Source organism: Anolis carolinensis, chromosome 1 (assembly GCF_035594765.1).
Source record: "Anolis carolinensis isolate JA03-04 chromosome 1, rAnoCar3.1.pri, whole genome shotgun sequence".
NCBI lineage: Eukaryota > Metazoa > Chordata > Lepidosauria > Squamata > Dactyloidae > Anolis > Anolis carolinensis.
In genome coordinates, this window is record NC_085841.1 from 340,038,247 (window position 1) to 340,060,781 (window position 22,535).

Here is a 22,535-nt window from a genome sequence, read left to right on the forward strand (position 1 = left end):
ATTACTTTGAACAAGAAATGACAGGAAAAACAAAGTAGTGATATCTTGAAATTATGGTATTTTAATGATTAAATTATTTTTTAAAAATTATCATGCCAGGCTCATGAAGCAGGATTTGGAGAGAGAAATGTCAGTGTTCGATAGGAGAGCAACCATAGGAATACCCATTACTCTACATCACTGAAGCGATTCAACACGGGCAAATTTGACAGATCCCATCCCATGCGTTTTTTCCGCTTTCTCCCATTTCCACTCAGATCATGAGCTCAGTTGATGATTTCTGCCCGTCTCCTCTCCCCCTCATTTCTTTACACTTTTAAAATGCTTCCTTGATGAAGCATAATGGACAACAGGGAGAAGTCTCAATGTAGTGTGTCATGGGCTCCATTGTACTTCGTTTCCTTCATGTTTTTGAAGTGTTTAGGGGGAAGGGCTGAGGGGGATAATGTTCTAACTTGCTGTAATTGGCCTGATTAACTCCATTTTTCCACAGCTGGCATCTCACTCATGGTTAAGCTGTCATTTGTGCTATGCAAGAAATGCTGCAAATGCAATACCATGTGCCCAGGGCCACCCCATATGATGTTATACCTAAAATGCCAGACTTTAAGAAACGCTTGTAAACCACAAATAATCATGGTCTACATTCTGTAAGGACCTTAGATAAGAATTACCACTTATACGTTAGATATTACTCATGAGCACATTGTTGCTTCCTTTGTAGCTCTGAAGCTCTATAAAATATTAATGCTTGAAATAAACTTTAGCTACCCATCTGTTAGGAGGTTAGACTGAAAACAGTACTGTGTTTAGTAGTTCCTTTGGCCAAAATTATTGCTTGTTGTCTGTTTACCTTTCTGCTCAGTTTCAGGCCTCATCCTAGCTTTGTGTCCCACCTGGCAGGATTCAGTAGGGCTGATATTCCAGTCCTGCCCTACAATATCACTGTAAGTTGTATGTGTATATATAGATGCATATAGAATGAACAGATATACATTACCTTCATGTTAACTTCATTCTGAATGTTGACTTCCAATAAGAGAAAAAACCCCACAGTGGTTTTCTGTGTGTGTGTGTGTGTGTGTGTGTGTGTGTGTGTGTGTGTACTGTGTATGTGTTTTTAAAATCATAACTACTCTGGAAAATGGTATAAATTGTCACAGCATTGCTTTAAAATGTCACTAATTTCAAGTTAAACTGTATTTAGTGAAACAATGATTGTGCCATTATTAAAATGTAAATTACATCAATCACCACAGGGGGGAAATCTTCATTTTTTGTTTTGTAATTATCAGCAGCCTGCATGATGAACTTGGGTAAAATAACCAGGTTCTTGATTAGCTTACAATGGAATATTTTCATAATAATGCTCACTATTCCAATTGAAAAGAGCTTGTTACAGCTCCCTTGAACTTTGATGATCTATGCAAGGAGGCAGCTTTGAAGGATGATAATCCATCACAAAGTTTTATGGTTTTGAAACGGAATGTGTGTGTGAATTTATTTCACAGCCAAAGCCAACTGACTCACAGCTGCTGATTATCCTTCAGCAGAATCCAGTGTCTTCGATTTGCAAGAACACACTCGGGCTGAAGCCAAGGCAATTTGTACTAAGAAGAGAGTGTTGTTAAGGGCTTGTCCTGGCAAGAAAGACAACGCCATGGAGAAGGTGGAAAGGCCCAGATTCAGCAAGGGGTCTAGGATAAAGTGTAAGTTTTAATAGGAGAACATAAGGGGACGGGAACTAAAGAGGTAGAGTATCAACTTATATTTTAGAGATGATAGGATAGGTAGATATGAGATGGAGAGACTTTGCATTAATTCTGTAGTACATCTACCCATTGTAGAATTAATGCAGTCTGGCACCACTTTAACTGCCATTGATCAATGTTACAGAATCCTAGGTTTGTAGTTGTAGTTACAGAATCCTAGGTTTGTAGGGGCTGGGCTGTGGCGCAGGCTGGTTAGTAGCCAGCTGCAATAAATCACTCTGACCAAGAGGTCATGAGTTCGAGGCCAGCCCATGTCGGGGTGAGCACCCAACAATTAAAAATAAAATATAGCCCCTGCTTGTTGCTGACCCAAGCAACTTGAAAGATAGTTGCATCTATCAAGTAGGAAATTTAGGTACCACTTATATGTGGGGAGGCTAATTTACGACACCATGAAAATCATCCAGCCGCTGTTGGAATGAGGAAGTGCCGTCGCAGTGGATGATGAAGCAGCTTGATTCCGGCCCTGTGGCCGGAATCAAGCATCCCCTCAGGAAGCTAGAAGCTGGAGAAGGTTTAAATTGTCTCTCCGTCTGTCTCTGTCTCTGTTCTATATTATACTAGCTGTCCCCGGCCACGTGTTGCTGTGGCATTGTCTGGTGGTGTTGGTGAGGTAGTGGTGGTATTGAATGTCTGTTGTATGGTTGTCTTTATGTTTAGTATGCATACTGAAGTGGATTATATGGCAGTGTGGAGTCAAGATAATCCAGTTTAAAGCAGATAATATAAGATTCTAAATGGGTTATATAGCTGTGTGGAAGAGCCTTGAGTCTACATTGCCATATAATCCCGTTAAAATCTGATAATCTGTGGAAGAGGCCTAAGTGAGGCCTAACTGTGCCTGTCCCATGGGCTGAGTAGGTTGCTAGGAGACCAAGTGGGTGGAGTTTAGCCTTCAAACTGGCAGCAATTGGATAAAAACTATTATTCCTCTCCCTATAATTAGGACTTTATTTTTCTTTTCTTTTTGTTGTATCAACCTAGAGCCGTGAATGATGGGTTGTGTTGTCAAATTTCGAGGTTGGGGGGCCTGTAGTTTTGTTGTTTTGTCCGCTGCCCTGATGCCATCACTCTTTTATATATATAGATGGCATTGAATGTTTGCCTTATATGTGTATAATGTGATCCGCCCTGAGTCCCCTTCAGGGTGAGAAGGGCGGAATATAAATACTGTAAATAAATAAAAAAATAGTCTGGAAAGGCATGAGCACTCGTGGGCAGAGAAGGTTAGAGGCCTTGTAAAACTATAACTCCCATGATCTGATAGCATTGAATAAAAATGGTGTCAAACTGCCTTAACTCTGATGTCTTTAACTCTTTCCAGTGCTGAGCGTTGTTGCATTTTCCACCCAGCATGAATGCAGGACTCCTGGGGTTTGTAGTTTGGTGAGAAAGCAAGGACATGTTTTAAAAAAATGGGTCTTTCAGGACCTTGGATAGAGAAAAAGTGTATATGGTTTCTGTACATTTCCTGGGCCTGGATGCCTGTCTTTAGCTCCATCCCCTTGTTGCCATGCAGACAGCCCTTGACAAGCAGGCTAGTCACTAACATGTCATGCCCACAGTTGCTTGATAGGCAAGTTGCTTTCTCTGGATCAGTGGGTTTAAGTGGCCAAGGATGACAGTGTTGCTTTTTCAATAGGATTTGTTTGCTTGTTACTATAATTATATCTAAGCATCTGAATGGGTTTGAGCTCTGCTGTTTCAGCATATCCCAGCTCAAAGGCATTGAATGGGAATTTTTAGCTGTGTCTATTTTAATTTTTGCAAGCTGCCTTGAGTCTCAAAATGGGGAAAATGTGGCAGATACAGACATAGACAAAAAAGTTGTTGCTATTCCTGCTGGCTGCTATTGTTATTCCATTGATAATTCCATATATTTCCCAGATGAAAAGCAGGACATGTGTGGCTAAGAACAACAGAATAAAATTAAGATAGAAAAGGTTCCTAATGAAAAAGTTCAAGCAATCTAGGAGAGGTTGCAACAGTTTACTCTGAAGGGCAAGACACCAACCTTCCTCTCCTCTCCTTCCCAATTAACTGAGTAGAAGCTCCTTTTGCATTTTTATTTCTTTTTGCAGCTGAGTAAAAAGGGGGAAGGTGGCAGGAGGAGAGAAAAACCATGACATTGAAAACGTGGGGTGATGGAGAGTTGACTGGGATTGTCCCTGCCAAATTGTGACAGTTGGAAAGTATCTTCTTCTTCCCCTCCCCATTTTTTCCTACTCTTCCTCCACGTCCCTATGATTCAGTTCAGAGAGAACATGGGAATTATGGGAGCTGTAATCAAAAACAAAAATCCCATTCAAAATTTGAGTTCCTTTTCTGCTTCATTGACACCTTGCTTTCTCTGCCTATCTTCAGGGTCACTTTTGGATGCTGGAGAGATGGATGTGGAGCAAGTATGTAGTGATATGGAATGGTTCTTATCCTACATTTAAAAAAGAGTGGCTGAGGCTCTGGGGGCAATTTCAAAAATGGGGGCCCTTTATGCATATATGTGAGCAAGCCCATTGGGATGCCAAGAAAGCTTTCCTTCAGGTATGATTCTGGATCTTTTCAAGAGAGGTGGCACCTGTTCCTAACTGATGAATAAAGCCAGAAGCACAATGCACCAAGCCTAGTGTCCCATCCATCTATCAGCATCATGGTTCAAGACGCTTGCATGCAAAGTAGCACCATCAGCATGAAGCCATTTGCCACTCATAATCCTGAAGCATTTGCTCCATTTATAACCCAATCCTGACCACATCTTCTTATGTAGAAGGTAGAATGCATCTCTAGTTGTATAAGTGCTAGCATCCAGATCACAGGTTTTGCAGTGAATTTTAATTTTTTTCAGATGCATCCCCATGGGAAATGGAGGGATTTGTGTAGATCACGTGTGTCAAATGCAATGTCCATGGGTCCAATCTGGCAAGGCATTTTATGTGGACTGTGAGGCTTTCAATGCCAGGGCAACATAGTTAAATTCATACAGTCTTACAATTACAAACAGCCCCTTGAAGGCTGATAAGGCTGATGTGGCTCTGGGTGAAAATGAGTTTGACACCCCTGCCATTGATAAACCTCCAAATAGTGTCAAAATGCACATCCGGCTGTGTTGATCTGTCTCAGCAAAACAGTCCTAGAGACCTTCTTTAAAGGCTTGCAAAAGACTCAGAGTTGTGTTTTTCAAACCTATTGGCTCTCAAGTTCCCATTCAAGGTCAAACCACTCCAAACACATTGTGTTAGCACAGAGACAATCTATTGTTGCTGGGTATGTTTTCCTTTCCTCTATCTATGGTTAGGATTTTAGCATAAAGTCATAGGAAATACGGAAACCTAAAGATGGTGGCAGGTACCTCATCACCCCAGCAGCCTTCCACAACCTTCTGTCTATCAAACATACACTATAACTGCCATCATGATGATGCTTTCATTGGTCCATATTGCGACACACACTAACACACACAAACAAGACATGAAAAGACCTGTTCCATTGTGATATCTTTTATCTAAAAAGCAGCTATAAAATTATTGTTTATGGAGACTAGAGTTGTATTTTTAATTCTCTTTGATGGTCACCATGCATTATTATGCTAGTTAACTGTATTTCCTCCCATTATTATTGATCTTAAAACACTGTACCCACTCTCTACTACTCTATTATCTTTGAGCACAGTTCTCAGTGGTTTCGCACTCTTTCTATGTATATTTGTGCATGTGTAACAGTTGTGCTGAGTTATATTCCTTTGTAATTGTCTTAGAAATTCAATATGGAAGCCAGAACATGGCTGGAGGCTGAATAAATAAATAGGCTAATCTGCCATACGCCCACACTGAACAAACATATCTCTAAAATACATTTCCATGCTAATGATTCCATCAGTTATCACAATGCAGCAAATGATGGCTTTTAGGCACAAGGTTTTCCTTTATGCAAGCAATAGTACATAAGTAAGTGAAAGGAACATTTGTAGCAATCTCAGGTCATTATGTTTAATGGAACTAACCTTCTTTGAGAATGGAATTGTATTATAGTGGTGGGACAGGAGAAGTAGACATGATGTATGCTCTGAAAACCTTCCGGGAAGAGCAAGGCCGTAGATGCTGAGAAGCCAATCAAATGGTTTTCGTTACTCTGTATACCCTGAAAATGAACAAGGAATTGTTATTTGCATTAATCATAGAAAGATAAGCATTACAAAGGAGCAAAGGTTGGGTGCTCGAATCATATAATCTATTCAAGTGCTAAAATAAAAAAGTGTTTATCCAGTTAACCCCTGCCTGGCTCCAGTGCTGAAGAACATCATCAGGGTCCAATTAGTATTGCTGCACAAGGTACATTAACGTGTAGTTTGCACCAATGCACATTACACACGGATGCACATCAGGGACTGAGATGCATTGCTCACCATTGTATATGAGGTACCGATGCTCATTGTGCACCAATGGACATTTATTTATTTATCATGTCAGAAGCAAATTGAGAACACAATTAAGATGTATTTTAAAAAACACACAGTTAAACTTGGCATTATACTAGATTTCCTTTGACCAGAAGCTGGTCACTTGCAGTGTCTCTGGTTTCGCTGTAAGAGGTTCCTCCATTGTGCTTGTAGCAGGGCTAAGGCTGCATTGTAATAAATGGTCTGTAGTTTGCTTTTCTCTGCACTCGCATGTCATACACTCCACTCTGTAGCCCCATTTCTTAAGATTGACTCTGCATCTCATGGTGCCAGAACACAGTCTGTTCAGTGCCTTCCAAATTGCCCAGTCTTCTGTGTGCCCAGAGTTTTTCATCCAGTATCAGCCACAAATTGCGGTTGCAGGTTTTTACCTGCCAGTTTTGGACTCTCGCTTGCTGAGGTGTTCCTGCGAGTATCTCTGTAGATCTTAGAAGCTATTTCTTGATTTAAGGCATTGGCATGCTGACTGATAGCCGAACAGAGGATAGGCTGGAGACAGAGGCGGTCCAACCATAAGGCGAACTAGGCACTTGCCTGTGGTGCCATCGTCCCAGGGGCGCCATTGTCCTGGGAGGAGGGCACCACTCTCCACCTCCTTCTCTTTTGGGCCTTCCGGCAGCCACGCTGGGCCTCCCGGTGCCCGTGCTGGGCTTTCCGGCCGGCGCAGACCCACCTTCGCACCATGGGAGCCCACCTTTGGGGCCTTCAGAGATTGTGAGGTCTGTGGGAACTTGGAAGCTAGGTATGTGGGGTTTATATATCTGTAGAAGGTCCAGGGTGGGAGAAAGAACTTTTCTTTGAAGCAGGTGTGAATGTTGTAATTAATCACCTTGATTAGCATTTAATGGCCCTGTGGCTTCAAGGCCTGGCTTCTTCTTGCCTGGGAGAATCTTTTTTTTGGGAGGTGTTAGCTGTCCCTGATTGTTTACTGTCTGGATTTCTTCTGTTTTCAGAGTGTTGTTCTTTATTTATTGTCCTGATTTTAGAGTTTTTTTTAATACTGAGGGCTATCTGGGTTATCTAAGTCCACACTGCCCTATATCCCTGTTCAATGTTTAGTGCTAAATTCGCAAATATAGTAATTCCTACATAACATTACCATGTATTGAACTGCTTTTTCTATTGATTTGTTGTAAAACATAATGTTTTGGTGCTTAATTTGTAAAATCATAATGTAATTTGATGTTTAATAGGCTTTTCCTTTATCTTTCCTTATTATCCAACATTTTCGCTTATCCAACGCTTTTATTTTTCAGTGATTGGTTTGGGGGAGGGGGGGCGCCAAAATTCTGTTCGCCTACACTTGAAAAATACCTAGGGCCGGCTCTGGCTGGAGATGTCACTGCCTTGGTCCTTTCATTGCTGGCTGCTACTTCCCAATGGATGTCGAGTGGTGCAATACTGGCTTTACCCCTTTCGCTGCGTAGAGTCACGTCGACTCCTTGGTTCACTGAGGAGCTGGCTGTGATGAAGCGTGCGAGGAGGGAACTAGAGTGCATCTGGAGGAAATCTCAGGATGTGTCTGACCAAGCACGGGCTAAAGCCGCTATTAAGGCTTACTCCGTGGCTCTGCGAGCAGCCAGGAAAGTTTTCACGACTGCTCGCATAGCGTCTGCAGCCAACAGGCCATCGGAGTTGTTCCGAGTTGTTGGGGAGCTCCTGCGGCCTCCTGAGACCCAGGGGCTTCCTGATGACTTGGCAACTCGGTGCAGCGATTTCGCGCACCATTTTGCAGGCAAAGTTGCTCAGATACGTCATGAGTTGGACTCCAGCTTAACTGTAGTTCCAGAGGAGGTAACCGAGGTACCTGTCTGTTCGATCTTATGGGATTCTTTCCAGCTTGTTCTTCCTGATGACGTGGAGGGGATTCTTGGGTCTGTGAGGGCGACCACTTGCGCTCTGGATCCTTGCCCATCTTGGCTGGTTAAGCTAGCCAAAGATGGGTTGTTGGGTTGGTTTATGGCTATTATAAATGCCTCCCTGGTCCAGGGGTCAGTTCCATCCTGCTTTAAGCAGGCGGTGGTAAAACCGCTATTAAAAAAGACCTCCTTAGACCCATCTGTATGTAGCAGCTACAGACCAATTTCCAACCTCCCATTTCTGGGCAAGGTTCTGGAGCGGGTGGTTGCCACGCAGCTCCAGGAGTTCCTCGATGACACTGATTTTCTGGACCGCTCACAGTCTGGTTTCAGGCCTGGGCACAGTACTGAGACGGCTTTGGTCGCCTTGGTGGATGACCTCTGCAGGGAGCTGGACAGGGGGAGTGTGACCCTGCTGGTTCTCCTGGACATCTCTGCGGCTTTCGATACCATCGACCATGGTATCCTTCTGGGGAGGCTCTCTGGGATGGGGCTCGGTGGCACGGTTCTGCAGTGGCTCCAGTCCTTCCTGGAGGGCCGTTCCCAGATGGTGAAGCTGGGGGATACCTGCTCGGACCCCTGGCCATTGACCTGTGGGGTCCCGCAAGGGTCTATCCTATCCCCCATGCTATTTAACATCTACATGAAACCGCTGGGAGAGGTCATCCGGAGTTTTGGAGGGCGTTGCCATCTCTACACAGATGACACGCAAATCCACTACTCGTTTCCATCTGAATCCAAGGAAGCCCCTCGGATGCTGAACGAGTGCCTGGCCGCTGTGGCGGACTGGATGAGGAGGAACAAGCTGAGGATCAATCCTGACAAGACAGAGGCCCTCCTGATCAGTCGCTCGTCTGATCGGGGTATTGGGTGGCAACCTGTGCTGGACGGGGTTGCACTCCCCCTGAAATCACAGGTCCGCAGTTTGGGGGTCCTCCTGGATTCAGCATTGACGCTTGAGGCTCAGGTGTCGGCGGTGGCCGGGAGGGCTTTCGCACAACTCAAACTTGTGCGCCAACTGCGACCATACCTCGTGAAGTCTGATTTGACCACGGTGGTCCATGCCCTAGTTACCTCTAGACTGGACTACTGTAATGCGCTCTACGTGGGGCTTCCCTTGAAGACGGCTCGGAAATTACAACTGGTCCAACGCTCGGCTGCCAGATTAATAACGGGGGCGAGTTACAGGGAGAGATCTACTCCCCTGTTTAAGGAGCTCCACTGGCTGCCGTTCACTTTCCGATCCCAATTCAAGGTGCAGACCATCATTTATAAAGCCCTAAACGGTTTGGGACCCACCTACCTTCGTGACCGTATCTCCTACCATAAACCTGCCCGATCTCTTCGATCATCAGGGGAGGCCCTCCTGTCGCCACTGCCTGTATCCCAGACCCGCCTGGTGGGAACAAGGGAGAGGGCCTTTTCTGCTGTGGCCCCCCGTTTATGGAACTCACTGCCCATCGAAATTAGGCAAGCCCCCACTCTTTTAGCCTTCAGGAAAGATTTAAAAACCTGGCTTTTCCGATGTGCTTTCGGAGAGTAACTATTACACACTTCTTTTGTTACTCCCCCATCATCTATCCTCTAGATTATTTTTATCTTATGTCCCTGGTCTCCGTGATTGTATTCTTATCCTTTTCTCACCCCAAGTTTTAATTAAGTGTCTCATGCGGCCCGCCCTGTTATATATATATATATATATATATATATATATATATATATATATATTGTGTTGCAGTGTATATGATTATTTATTGTATTGTTTAATTGTATTGTGATATGTTGTTTTATATTTTGCTATATTGTACTGTTCTGGGCATGGCCCCATGTAAGCCGCCCCGAGTCCCCGTTGGGGAGATGGTGGCGGGGTATAAATAAAGTTTTATTATTATTATTATTATTAAACAGTGTAATTTCTCCAGTGGTGTAGGGCATAGGCATCCTGTGATAATGCAACATTGGTTGGTATGCAACCAACCAACCAATGGACATTATGCACTAGTTCGTCTACATAAAGCACTTTATGGCTCTGTTACTAGTAACATAACATCAGCCCTCTACTAGATATGGAGGTCACCCAATTGCACAGTTCCCACATTCATAAGTACACCTACAAAAACATAAAGGCCCCAACAGGATCCTGATAAAACAATGTTAATTTGATGGATTGTGCATGTGTGTGTGTGTGTGTTATGCACACCTCTTTCTAAGGGGAGAGTGAAGCAGTTTCCCTGTAGATCTCAGGTGACTTGCTTCTTGGACATTATATCTGTTGTGATTCTATGACAAGAAGCTGTCATGCTGCTTAAAGTCTTCTTCGATTGTCTGTATCTGTTCATTTCTTGGAGTTAATGCTAGTCAGTTTAAAACATATTTAAAATACCATTTCGTGAAAGATATTTGTGGGATATAAGGTCAGCATTATCCCATGTATCTATTAGGTATATACTATTGGTACTTTTCGGATGCCATGGTTATTAACGCAGGACTCAAGCTGTGTGTTCTTTTTACAGATCCCTCTTCTTGCTGATTTTATAACACTTTCTATCACCCTTCTGGACTTTTTAAGATTAGGTTCAGTAAAAATGTCACAACAAATAGCTGTGGTTGAAAATTACTTCTGCATGGGCACAGTTCCTTTGAACTACTAAAATGTTTGTACAGGAGTTACAAATATTAGTTATACATATTTCTTCTTCATTTCTTCCAATGAACTCAAGTCATCATACACAGCTTTTATACCCACTACATTCAAGGGAGATCTAACGTGACACAACTTTGCTGTACCATCTGGCTATAAGGGCTGGATTAGCACATCTAAATCAATAGTCTATATCAGTGGTTCTCAAAGTGTGTTATGCAAAGTCCTTGGGACTCCATGGTCCCCCCCCCCTCCTCCTCCTCCTCCTCCTCCTCCTCCTCCTCCTCCTCCTCCTCCAAACTTTCCCTCCTCTTTCCTGCTCCTTCCCCTCAAAAGCCTCCCTCACCCCCCAAAAGCCTTTTTCCCCTGCCTCCCTCACAGCCCAGATCATTTCCCCTTTGCCTTCCTTGCTTCCAAAACCCCATTTCCTTCCCACCGCTCAGGGTTGGACTGGATGACCCCTGGGGTGTTCCACTGAAATACTATTAAGTTTATGCTGGTTAAAATTGTTATTTATTTTAAATATTGTATTGTTCTTTCTTTTTCCTTTTTTTTGCACTACAAATGAGATATGTTCAGTGTGCATAGGAATTTGTTCTTTTTTTTTTTCAATTACTTCACACAAACACTCTCCATCCATCTGCCTATGGCCCAGCCAGCCTGTCAAATTTTAAAACACAAACGGTTTTTCCACGCCTGATATATTTACATTATATATAATACAATACAACACAATATAATATGTATAAACATTTCTTGGGGCTCCACAAGAAACTTTTCCTCCAAAAAGGGCTCAGTGGCTGAAAAAGGTCCAAATTTATTGGACAATAAGTAGTTTTCTCTGAAGAAAAATATTTATGGTGCCTGATTCATACATTCGCCCCCTCCACCCTACACATGTCGCAGTTGTGACCTGCCTCTTTATTTACTTATTGTGTGCTTTCAAGTCAATTTCAATGTAAGGCAAAACTATCACCCCTGGAAATATTTTTTTTGTGGGGATTTGCCTCTTGTCTCTGAGGCAAAGAGATTGTGAATTTCCATGTCCAAAAGGGGATTCAAACTCTCCAGAGCTGAAGTCCAATGTTCAGGTCAATACAGCATGCTAGCTCCTCCATTACACTAGCTATTTTTAAAAATGTATACTAAGCCTGAAAAATATGAATAATGTCACACCTAGTTCACTTATAACAAAATAATCAAGGGACTGAAGAATGAGGACATCTTTGTGGTAGAGACATTACAACATCCAATATGTTGCTGGGCTCACACCAATATGGCATAACATAAGAACAGTCATGCTAAATCAGACTGAAGTCCCAAGAAATCCAGCATTTTGTTCTTGTTAACTAAGACCAGATCTTTCCTACATATACTTAATAACTGTATCTACCTATGACTCCAGTGAATAACACTGCAGATTAAGATAGCATCTATTAATTAATTAATGTTATATCTCGGTTTTATCTATTGTGTTCTGATTTGATATATTGTTGTATTGTATCATATATGTCATGGCACTATTGTGTGTTATTTTGTAAGCCACCCCAAGTCCCTATGGGAGATGGAGGCAGGGTATAAATAAAAGCTTATTATTATTATTATTATTATTATTATTATTATTATTATTATTATTATTAGAAATTGAGAAAGGCATGAGATATTTTAAATTGACAAGAAAGCAAAATACTGCTCATGCATTTAGGAGGTGAGAGAAAACCATGAGCTGTTGTTAGCTTATTCTCTCTAAAAACCACATATTTCTTTGTTAATCACTGGGACAATTTTAGTACTTATCATTCAATTACCCGAGCGTCTAGGAGGAGGTTCATCATGTTCAGTCCATTACCAGTGTAGCAACATTCCACGAAGCAGCAATTTAAAGCACTCTGATTTATTTTGCTTTTTATAAACTGAAGCCATTAGTTTCCCATGGGAGATTAGTGTATATATGGCCATATACCTGCCCATAGTAGTCAGGCATCAGTTAAGCTACTGGCACATTGCCTCAAGCAGCAAAAGTATAAGATGTATATTCTTTTGATATACAAGCACAACACAGATAGCCCCTGTTAATTTGCAACTTTTATGATTTATTATCAAAGCCAAGATGAAGAGCCTTCACAGCAAAACTTAAAAGCTTTTCTCATCTCGAGATTCTGTTTTTAGAGTCTCAACAACAGAGATGGAGAAGTGCAGACTAAGGGTTGCATGTAGCCCTTAGCCTTCTTAAGGGTCTTCAAAGATCCCTATGCTTCACCCTGTCCCTCAATAAAAACGTGGGGTCCAAGACTTTTTTCCCTCCCAAAAATATTAAACAGCACCCATTCTTTTCCTCACTTCAGTTTTGTTACTGTTTGAAAGTGACCATACACAGCTCTTTTTGATTGAAAAAGGGACCCATATATGAATAAGAACCACAATTTTGAAGAGCATAAGTCAGTGGTAAAAAGGTAGGTCACTGTGACCCCTCCTGATTCCTGCTTTACAATGAGGAAATCACCAGGACCAAAATGGCATCTGATATTTTAATTCCAAAATGGTGCAATTTATATAATAAGGTTCTTTGCAATCTTTTTCCTATGACAGTCCCATTACTCCTTGCAAATAACATATTCAGTCTGCAGATTTCAGGCCTATTTCTTTAATTTAAGTTCATGCAGATGTGCTAACCACTATCTTTGTTAACAGACTTGAAGAGGTTATTACAATCTTGGCCCATGTGGACCTGATAGGCTTTGTTAACTCAGATAGAGTGCTGATAATCTTAGGCTGGTTGCTTCCTTAATTGCCTTGAACAGTAATAGAGCTGGTCAGACTGCTATCCTTTCACTGCATGATGAAAATGCTTTTGACATAACATATAATCATTTTTGCTGCATTGCCCATATTTGGTTCCCTTGGGGCTGTTTGAACTGATGGCATTTTTCCACAATGTTTGCTCTTGAGAGAGGTGCTAGACATGACTACCCTTTCTTTCCACTGATAGTTCGTTTGTTTTGGAATCCATGTCTTGTCCTGTTAAACCAAATATTAATATTCATGGCTATGTGTACAAGTGCTAAAAAAATTAACACAATGCAGGCAATTTTGTATTGTTTATCTCTGAAACTCTTGTCTTCTGTCCTGTTATTAATGAAGGTGATTAAAGCTATTGGGACTTGTCCAGATATATAATTAACAGGTCAAAATTTGAACAGACATATGACATCCAAGAGCGAATTTGCCAAATGGCAACTGTGGAAGTAATCAGATGTAATTTAATGAGGAAGAATTTAACAAAAAATCCTAACAAAATAGGTTGATTGAAAAATATTAGACCATCCTGTTTTTGCATGCAGTCATGGATCATCGGTGTTAAAACAGCAATTAGTACAGTACAATTAGCTGCTGTACATAGAATATAGGAAGGGTGGGTGTCATAGAATAGGGAATTTTAGCATCGGAAAGGATCCCAAGGGCCATCTGGGCCAAACCCCTAATATGCAGGACTGAAGTATTATTGAAAAATGTTCATCTAACCCAGTCATGGGCGAACTTTGGCCCTCTAGTTGTTTTGGACTTCAACTCCCACAATTTCTAACAGACAGTAGGCTGTTGGGGATTGTGGGAATTGAAGTCCAAAACACCTGAAGGGCCGTTTTGACCATGACTGATCTAACCTCTATTTAAAGATGTCCAAAGATAGAGAATATGCCACTCTCTAAGGCAGTGGTTCTCAACCTGTAGGTCCACAGATGTTTTGGCCGACAACTTCCAGAAATCCCAGCCACTTTACTAGCTCTTAAGATTTCTGGAAGCTGAAGGCCAAAACATCTGGGGACTCACAGGTTGAGAACCACTGCTTCAGATATTTATAGATGGCTATCATGTCTCCTTTCAGTCTTCCTTCTTGAAGATAAACATATACAGCTCCTCATTAAGCTTGGTTCCAGATCTGTGATAATCTTGTCCACCATCCTCTGCACACATTTCAGGTTGTCAATATCCTTCCCAAATTGTGATACCCAGAACTGGACACAATATTCCAGGTGAGGTCCATCTTTGTCCTTCACATCAGCCAGCATGATGTCCTCGACCAGTCAGGGTTAGCACATCTTCTCTACTAATAAATGGAAAACTAGCAGGAATTTGTTGCAAGATGTGAGGAGGAGAGGATAAAACAAATAGCCTGAGGAAAGATTTTGGATATATAATTCAAAGAAAGCTAACAAAAAGCATGTTAGCCAACTCTCCTCATATCATATCACTTTCTTTCTGCTGAAACTGAATATTATTTAGAATTAATTATAGTCCTGGTAATTTTAGGTGAGAGGATTAGATTGAGACACCAAATTAATTTTACATTTGACCCTAAGAGGAGTCTGGAAACTAGGCCTTCCTTTGTAAAAGCTGCATCAAAACAACTTAATTAATTAAGTCTGATATTCAGAATCAAAAGGTATTTGCCAACTGTGTGTGAATAGACTGGTGGTGCATGGTAAACACCATGTTATCTCTCAAATTAATTACAAGGAAAAGGAGAACAAGAAATGTTTTTGCAAAAAAAAATGCTATTCATGATGGAATGCCATGTTACCCTTTTAGATTAAATTAATTTACATTGCAGAAGAAGGAAAGTGATGTGCTTGGCAACGTCATGGGGACAAATATCTTCCCTATGCGCCATCACCATTTGGCTTTTGAGTGAGGAAAGTTGCAGTGTGCCTTGGTTTGCTTTGTAATTCTCTCCTTCCAAGTTTTCCAACATGTTGGTAATTTTTGCATCTATGCGTATGTTGAAAATGGAAAACATGAAAAAAATATGCTTGTGAAAGTAATAGTGCAGTTCTAGGGGGCAACAGAAGTAGAGATATCACTTCATGGCTTCTTTTTGGGGGGCATTCTGTACATGCTCCAGCCATCATGATAATGAGCATTTCACTCTTTAAATAAAGAAAGCCATTTGAACTCACTCCAACAAGACTCTTATAGGTGATCTGGGGAGAGAAGCAGCTTGTTTTGATCTCAGCTTCCTTTCACCTGAGATTTCGCAGCAAAGTTTTGATGCCATCTTGAGAAATGAAACTTCTCATAATGTTTTGAATTTAGATGACATGGAAAAACATACATATCTATACATTCAATACCCATAAAACTCTCCATCTGAAGGCAGACAGTGCAAAATGGAAGTAGCCGATGGTTAAATGGCACATTGCTTTGTAAGAACAGTGATCTCTGTCATCTTAAAGCAGCAGCAAATAATATTTTTCTCAGATTCCCTGAAACTCCAGTTTTGTTCAGTAATAGTAGGTGCCAGGGATATTATTTTTTTTTGTAATTCACATGCCTCAGTCTACAAAAATGCCCTGATAGTAAATCCCATTGAAATGAAGGGAGAGGTACTTTTCAGATTGTTTGGTTGGTTGATGTAATGCACAGATTTTCTACCACTCCTCAAAAACAAGAGAGCTAGCATGGTTTGGGTGTTGCATTACTGCTCTTGTGACCAGGGTTCAAATTCACATTTAGCCCTGGAAGCCCACTGGATGACCTTGGGCAAGTCACACACTCTCAGCCTCAAAGGAAGGCAAAGGTTATCCCCTCTGAATAAATCTTGCCAACACAACTACTAAAACAAAGATGTGGCACTCAAGATCTGACTTACAATTTCCATCAGCACCGTTCATCATATTCAGCTGTGAAGATAGCTGAAATCCATCAATATCTGGAGGACTACAACTTGTCCATCCAAGCTGTATCTTTGTCCATCATTTCTAGGGATGGACAAAGTTGTGTGGTTCTTTCTTGGATTTTAAAGAACAATCTGATATGGAGTTCTTTATTTAGCAGTCGGATGAATTAGAGTAGGTATTAAAACCATCACCATCCTTCATGAGCAGCTCCAGAAATCAGCTCATTTTTATAAAGTGACACTAAAGCACAACAGTTCACCAACAGCTGTCAGAGCAGGTGTAGAGATGATTTCTAGAATGAGAGGTAATGTCTAATTTGAGTAATGAAGCCAATTCAATTTGCATCATTAACAGTAAACACAATTATATTGGTATGTCAACCGTGCTACCTTCAAAAAGCACTATTGCAATCAGAGTCTGATTGAAACTAAAGCTGAAGTTATTTAATGGTGGGTGATACTCATTCAATATTACATAAATTTTCAATGTTTTGGGATGCAGTAGGCAATATTCATTATGTTCATCACAAAGGTTTTTCTTCTACCAGCATCGGAGCCATACCAAACTTCCTCCTATCTCCTCCCCATACCAGCTGAGCAACCATTAAATCATCCCCAAGGAGCAGGCACTGAACCTTGGTTAAAACTCCCCATTGGCCAAAAGTACTGAGATGACATGGAAGGCAATCTATTTCACTGTTGAACAGCTCTTACTATCCAACATGGTAGAGGACACTGTTTCATCATCATCAAGATTCACCTGTCAGTCTAGTCAATTTTTGTACCTAAAATGGGGAAGGGCATCTTTGTCCCGAAGTTGTTGTACTTTGGATATATCAGGAGACAATGTGACTTTTTAGAAAAAATGATAACGATTGGGAAAGTGGAAGGCATTAGGAAAACAAAAGGCAAGTTCATTTCCAATCATGGAAGCCACCGCTCTGACTTTGCAAGATCTGAACAGGGCAGTTGATGACCAAGGCATTTGGAAAAGTCTCTTGTTAAATAAGTTCCCTTAAGTCAACTGTGGGAAATAATAGCCACCATTTTTTAAATTTTTTTTATTAAACTAATATACCATTGCATAAAATTATATATAAGAAGAAACAGAAATAAAAATTACATAATGAAACTACAACTAAACCAAAAAACTAAACAAAATTATGCTAAGCTAAAGAAAAATTAAATTGATTAAATGGCAAATAACAACAACAATTTTTGTCCCATATAATGTCTTTTGTCAGCTCTGCCTCCACAGAGGTTTTCTCTCCTTGGTCAAATGTTCATGATGACATGTAACCTACACCTTCCTGTAACAGATGTTAGCAAGAAATTTGCTGCACATAAACTCTTCAGAGAAAGAATGGCTTTTATTTGTGCATGTACATTTATCCAGCAAGAAAAATAATCAATTATCATTGTAACACCACATTTTGTCTGGAAGACAAATAAATAATGAGCTATTGCTAGCAATTAAACAAAAATGAGGCTACTAATTATATTAACAATAATAATCCAGCAGAAGCCAGTGTAAAGTTTTATTGGCATGTTAAAATGGTTCCTCCTGAGGGATGTTGCCTCATTTGGTATCACATCTTCTCCGCTGAGAACTATTTGTCTTGTTTGTATAGCTTTCTGGTGATTATCTTTTCATCTGGAGAATTTGGTGTATGACTTAATTCATCTGCACATTATAACTTCATTATATGTTGGCCAACCAAGATCTTCTTTGAAAAAACATCTTCCCACTTGGGAAGACCTAATTGGTATGTGGTTGTGTGACACCATTTTAGAAGCAAAGGGCAAAGTAGGGTTCATGGAGGCTGAGGCATGTTGAACCAAACCAAACTGTTTGAGAGTGGTCAGATCTAGCCCCACATCTCATTTTCATGGATAACCTCCCAGCAGGAATCAAGGAGTTTTGGGAGTCTTCCCTCAACACAAGAGGAAAGGGCAATGTGCACATCTCCAGCTCAGCCAGTAGAGCTCGAGTTTGACACAATTGGCAATACTTAATCCATCTGTTCTTGTAACTTGCAAAAGATCTTCAAGGAGCAGAAAGGATGGGGTCTATGTGTTTGCTCAGTTCTTACTTCCCTCCCAATCATTCTGGTGCCAGGGCTCATTCTCCACCCTCTTCTGCATCCAACTTCCAGCTAAAAGCAAGAAGGCCAAATTAAATGTTCCTTACACCATTTACAATTTCCTAATTATCCATTTCACCTTGATCTAGGAACAGTCCCTTTAGCTGTGACTTCTGTCTTAATATCCACACTGGAAAATATGACAAACTGTGAGCAACTGTGGTTGGTATTTGATGCATAACACTAAATAACATCACTAGGGATCATCCCACTATCTCAGAGGTTGGTTCAGATAATCCTGAACTGGCAGCTCTTACTGGTGGCAGGGCCCTCTTCTTACTCCAAAGCAGTCTAAAACCTCTGAGTACTTCCAATAACAAGAAGGGTAGCAAATTCGTAAAAAATTATCCACAAAGTGGTAGTCAAAGTGTGTGTACCAATGGAAAGGGGGATGCTCGCAAAAAGTATTCAGACCATAAGAAATCAAAAGAATTAAAGCCATAAGGGTTGCCTTAGGAGGGTACTGGAGCTTTGTATCAATATCAGTTCCTCTAGAATGCCATGGATATATTTAGTTTGGTTATATCCTTGAACATTCTTCAGTGTTCCCATGTGAATTTAAATTAATAATAATAAAATACAGTGCACAAGATATGACCATGTAAATATTCCCTGTGATTAACAGCATGCTTTACAAAATAGAGATTTTAAATAATCAACCTGATTTGGCTTGTTCAGTACCCTAACATGTGGCAATGAAAAATGCATGAGTTCTAACAAATTGAATTTTTGTCATCTGGCACATCTGCAAGTTGTCTTAATAAAGCTGTGAATCAGGGCATAGCACATGGAGGAAGAGGTAGAATAAGGAGGTGAGAATTCAAATGTACAACAACTACATCCGTTGAATTGTCTTGTTGCCTCTCAACATTTTGGGATGCATTTTCTATCCAATTTTATTTTTTGATGAGGCAAAATTGTGAAAATGTCTTCCTGTTATGAACCTCACATCTAGCTAAGTAAATGCTTTAAAGCAGGTTTTGAATGAATACCTATCATGATAAGAACAAAGGTGCCTAGCTTATACCCAGTCACATAATTATTTCTATTCAGACTGCATTGTCTATTCTGTCTAGCAGCAAATCTGAATTGCCTTATAGAGAGGGCTGTCCCATCAATGGCTCCCTAATTTTTTTATCTACAGGTGCTAGGGAATTTAATTTGGAACCTTCTCACCCAGCAAAGGCTAATGGCTTGAATTTTAGTGGGGTGGCAAATCAGCTCCAGGTATTAATCAGAACTTTGCATAAGCTATTCAAGATGTTGGACCTTTTAAAATTATTATTTTTGTTCAGCACTTTGGATGACATATTTACCGTCTTTATAGTAAGATAGATGATTAATTTTCAGATCGTGAATACAGACATGCATGAAATTGTCATTATTTAGCACCTAATGACCTGATGTCTTTGCCAAGAACCAGATTTCATACCACTTATTCCTTGACTTCATAATATTGAGCTTTGGGGCATCAGTCCTAATGATACTTACTTGCAGAACTAACCCATCCCATTTTGTTATTTGAAGTAATGAATGAAATGATGCCTTCTGCAATTCTATGTAGAAAAACAGACTGAGCCTGTAACTGAATCTTACTTTCTTGTAATGGGACAACATCCTTTTCCACACATGTAGGCATCAAGTTAGTTTCAGGACAAAGACAAGTAACAGATTGGGGAGAGAAAGCTAATACAGCTTGAGCCTAGCAGATCAGGAGGGGTCTGAGACCCAATTGTGTTGTGTATGGTCTGCCTTTCTCAATTCTCATTTGAACAATTTTAAGGAGCAAACTTCTTTACTGGAAGAAAAGAATGAGGAGGACCAACAACAGCAACTTTCACAACTTGGATCAGCCATTCTCCCAACACTTTGCCGCCTCCAGGAAGGACCAGTTTGGCCAGTGAGGGTTATGTGAGATGTAAAGGGGAAGTCTTTTGGTATGAGTCAGAACGAAGCTGGGCCAGTGACAGATTTTAGGGTGACAATTATTGTATGTTGTTCTCTCCCTACAAAGCCTTAAGACAACGAAGGATCTTCTGGGGCCCAACAAAATTTTCACTGGGGGAACCCATGGTCAATTGCCTAGAATGGAAAGCATACTGCATGGCCCACTGCTTCTTGATCTACTTGTTGCTGCCTTCCAGTATTTGTTCCCTGAGGCCATACCTCATATTCTGTGAAGATAGGACTGACTCCATGAAATTTATGAGTCAATGTTCCAAATAAGCAAACTTAGCTTTAGTATATAAGCCTGTGTTCACTTTATGAAAATGAGTCACAGAGCCAAATTACTTGCTGTGATGACATATTTTGTGGATTATTAAAGCAAACTTCATCTAATTCGCATTTCAATTTCTCCCACACATTTTGTGTGAAAGCCTTTATACAGTTGAGAGGAGAAGGGGTGTTTGAGCCAGTTATTTTTTTTTTTGGTGTCCAGCATGTCTTCTCTTTTTGAGATGTCTTTGAGGTATTGCAAAAAAAAAAAACCAAAAAAAAAACTTCACAGGTCTTAGATATTAGTATTTAAAGTAAGTTTTTGGGAAATGGGAAAATTGGACTCAGTTCAAACTTTTAAATGGTGAGGGAAAGGATTAGAATTTGTCTAGAACCATCAATATATTCATTCTCCCATGAAAGGTATATCATGAACTTCAGTAAAAAAAATATTGGTACATTTTACAGAATGACAAAATGCAATTAAAAATATGAAACATACCAAAATACACTAAAGAGAATAATAGCAAAAGTTAACAGATTTGTTCAGAGCGAGTTTGCATTTGCAGAGAGAGGAAATGACTTACTCAAAGTAACTGATGAGTTTGCATGATCCATCACTTAAAAGTAAGGCCCATCTACACCGCTATACAATGTAGTTTCAGAATATGGTTTGACTGTATTGAACTGGATTATATGGATGAACCAGGGCCGTAGCCAGAAAAAAAATGGGGGGGGGGGGTTGAACATTTGTGGGGGGGTTGAACCCCTTGCCCCCCCGGCTACATGCCTGTCAATATCTGCTTGAGATAGTACCTGGAGGCACTTTTAATTTTTTGCGTCTCATAGACTTAGCATGGGGATTTGGCTAACCAGTTAAAATTCATGAGTAAACCAGGTTTTTTTTAACCTGAAAAATTTCAGGGGGGGGGGGGGTTGAAATATGGCTCCAGGCATCAGGTTATGTGTTTGTGATCCAAGGACCAGCCCAGATAAGAAAAGGTTCATCACCAGAAGGTTGGTCATCAGGCGATGAATGAATCAGAGGAACTATGAACACAATAATGATGTGGAACAGATGTAGTCAGCATCCAGAGATTACCAATATGGATGAAACAAAAATATCAGTAAATATTTTTACATCCATAGCATATGGACAAGCACATATGGAAAGGTGAAGTCCCCTTCACCTTTCCAAGATGGAGAACATCTGATCCTCACTGCAAATCTCATTGCCTGTTGTGCGGCGGAATGACAAGATGACCACATTTCCTTGTGTCCACATGGTCTACAAGATGGATTTATCTACCTACCACCCTGGCAAACCGTTTATCCTCAATAACCATCAGAAGCTATTGTAAGTATTTCTTAGCTCTTTGAAATGCTGGGTCATCCCTGCCAGGCATTTTTGCTATTTCTGATGACTTCCCACAACTTCAGACAATCATGGAATAAAGCTTTGACAACAAAGCATAAGAAAGAAAAGGTAAGACTAAGCCAGAATCTACAGTGAAATGAACAACAGTAACAGAGCAAAAGCAAAGTGAACCAAACCAAAGTAAACAAAACCCTTGATCTTTCAACTTGGCACATAAATATTTAATAAAAGATGTCAATTTTTAAAAAAATGAAACAAAAGATGCAAAAACATCAGAACATTCAGCACAATAGGTTTTGTGTCCCCAGTCCATGTTTTGCATCAAAACAAAACATGAATCATGTTTTTAAAGGGGAGACAAGATGTTACACTTGAAGAAGATACTGCTGGATTACAA

At 40.6% G+C, this 22,535-nt stretch overlaps 1 long non-coding RNA gene across 3 annotated transcripts in view; it reads right to left on the reverse strand.

Moving 5' to 3' along the window:
- Positions 1–22,535, reverse strand: part of LOC134295542 (uncharacterized) — a 156,925-nt gene that overhangs the window by 130,569 nt on the left and 3,821 nt on the right. For all 3 annotated transcript variants that reach the window (XR_010002162.1, XR_010002160.1, XR_010002161.1), the window contains exon 2: positions 5,770–5,906. This is a non-coding gene — a long non-coding RNA (uncharacterized LOC134295542). The remainder of the gene's footprint in view (positions 1–5,769; positions 5,907–22,535) is intronic.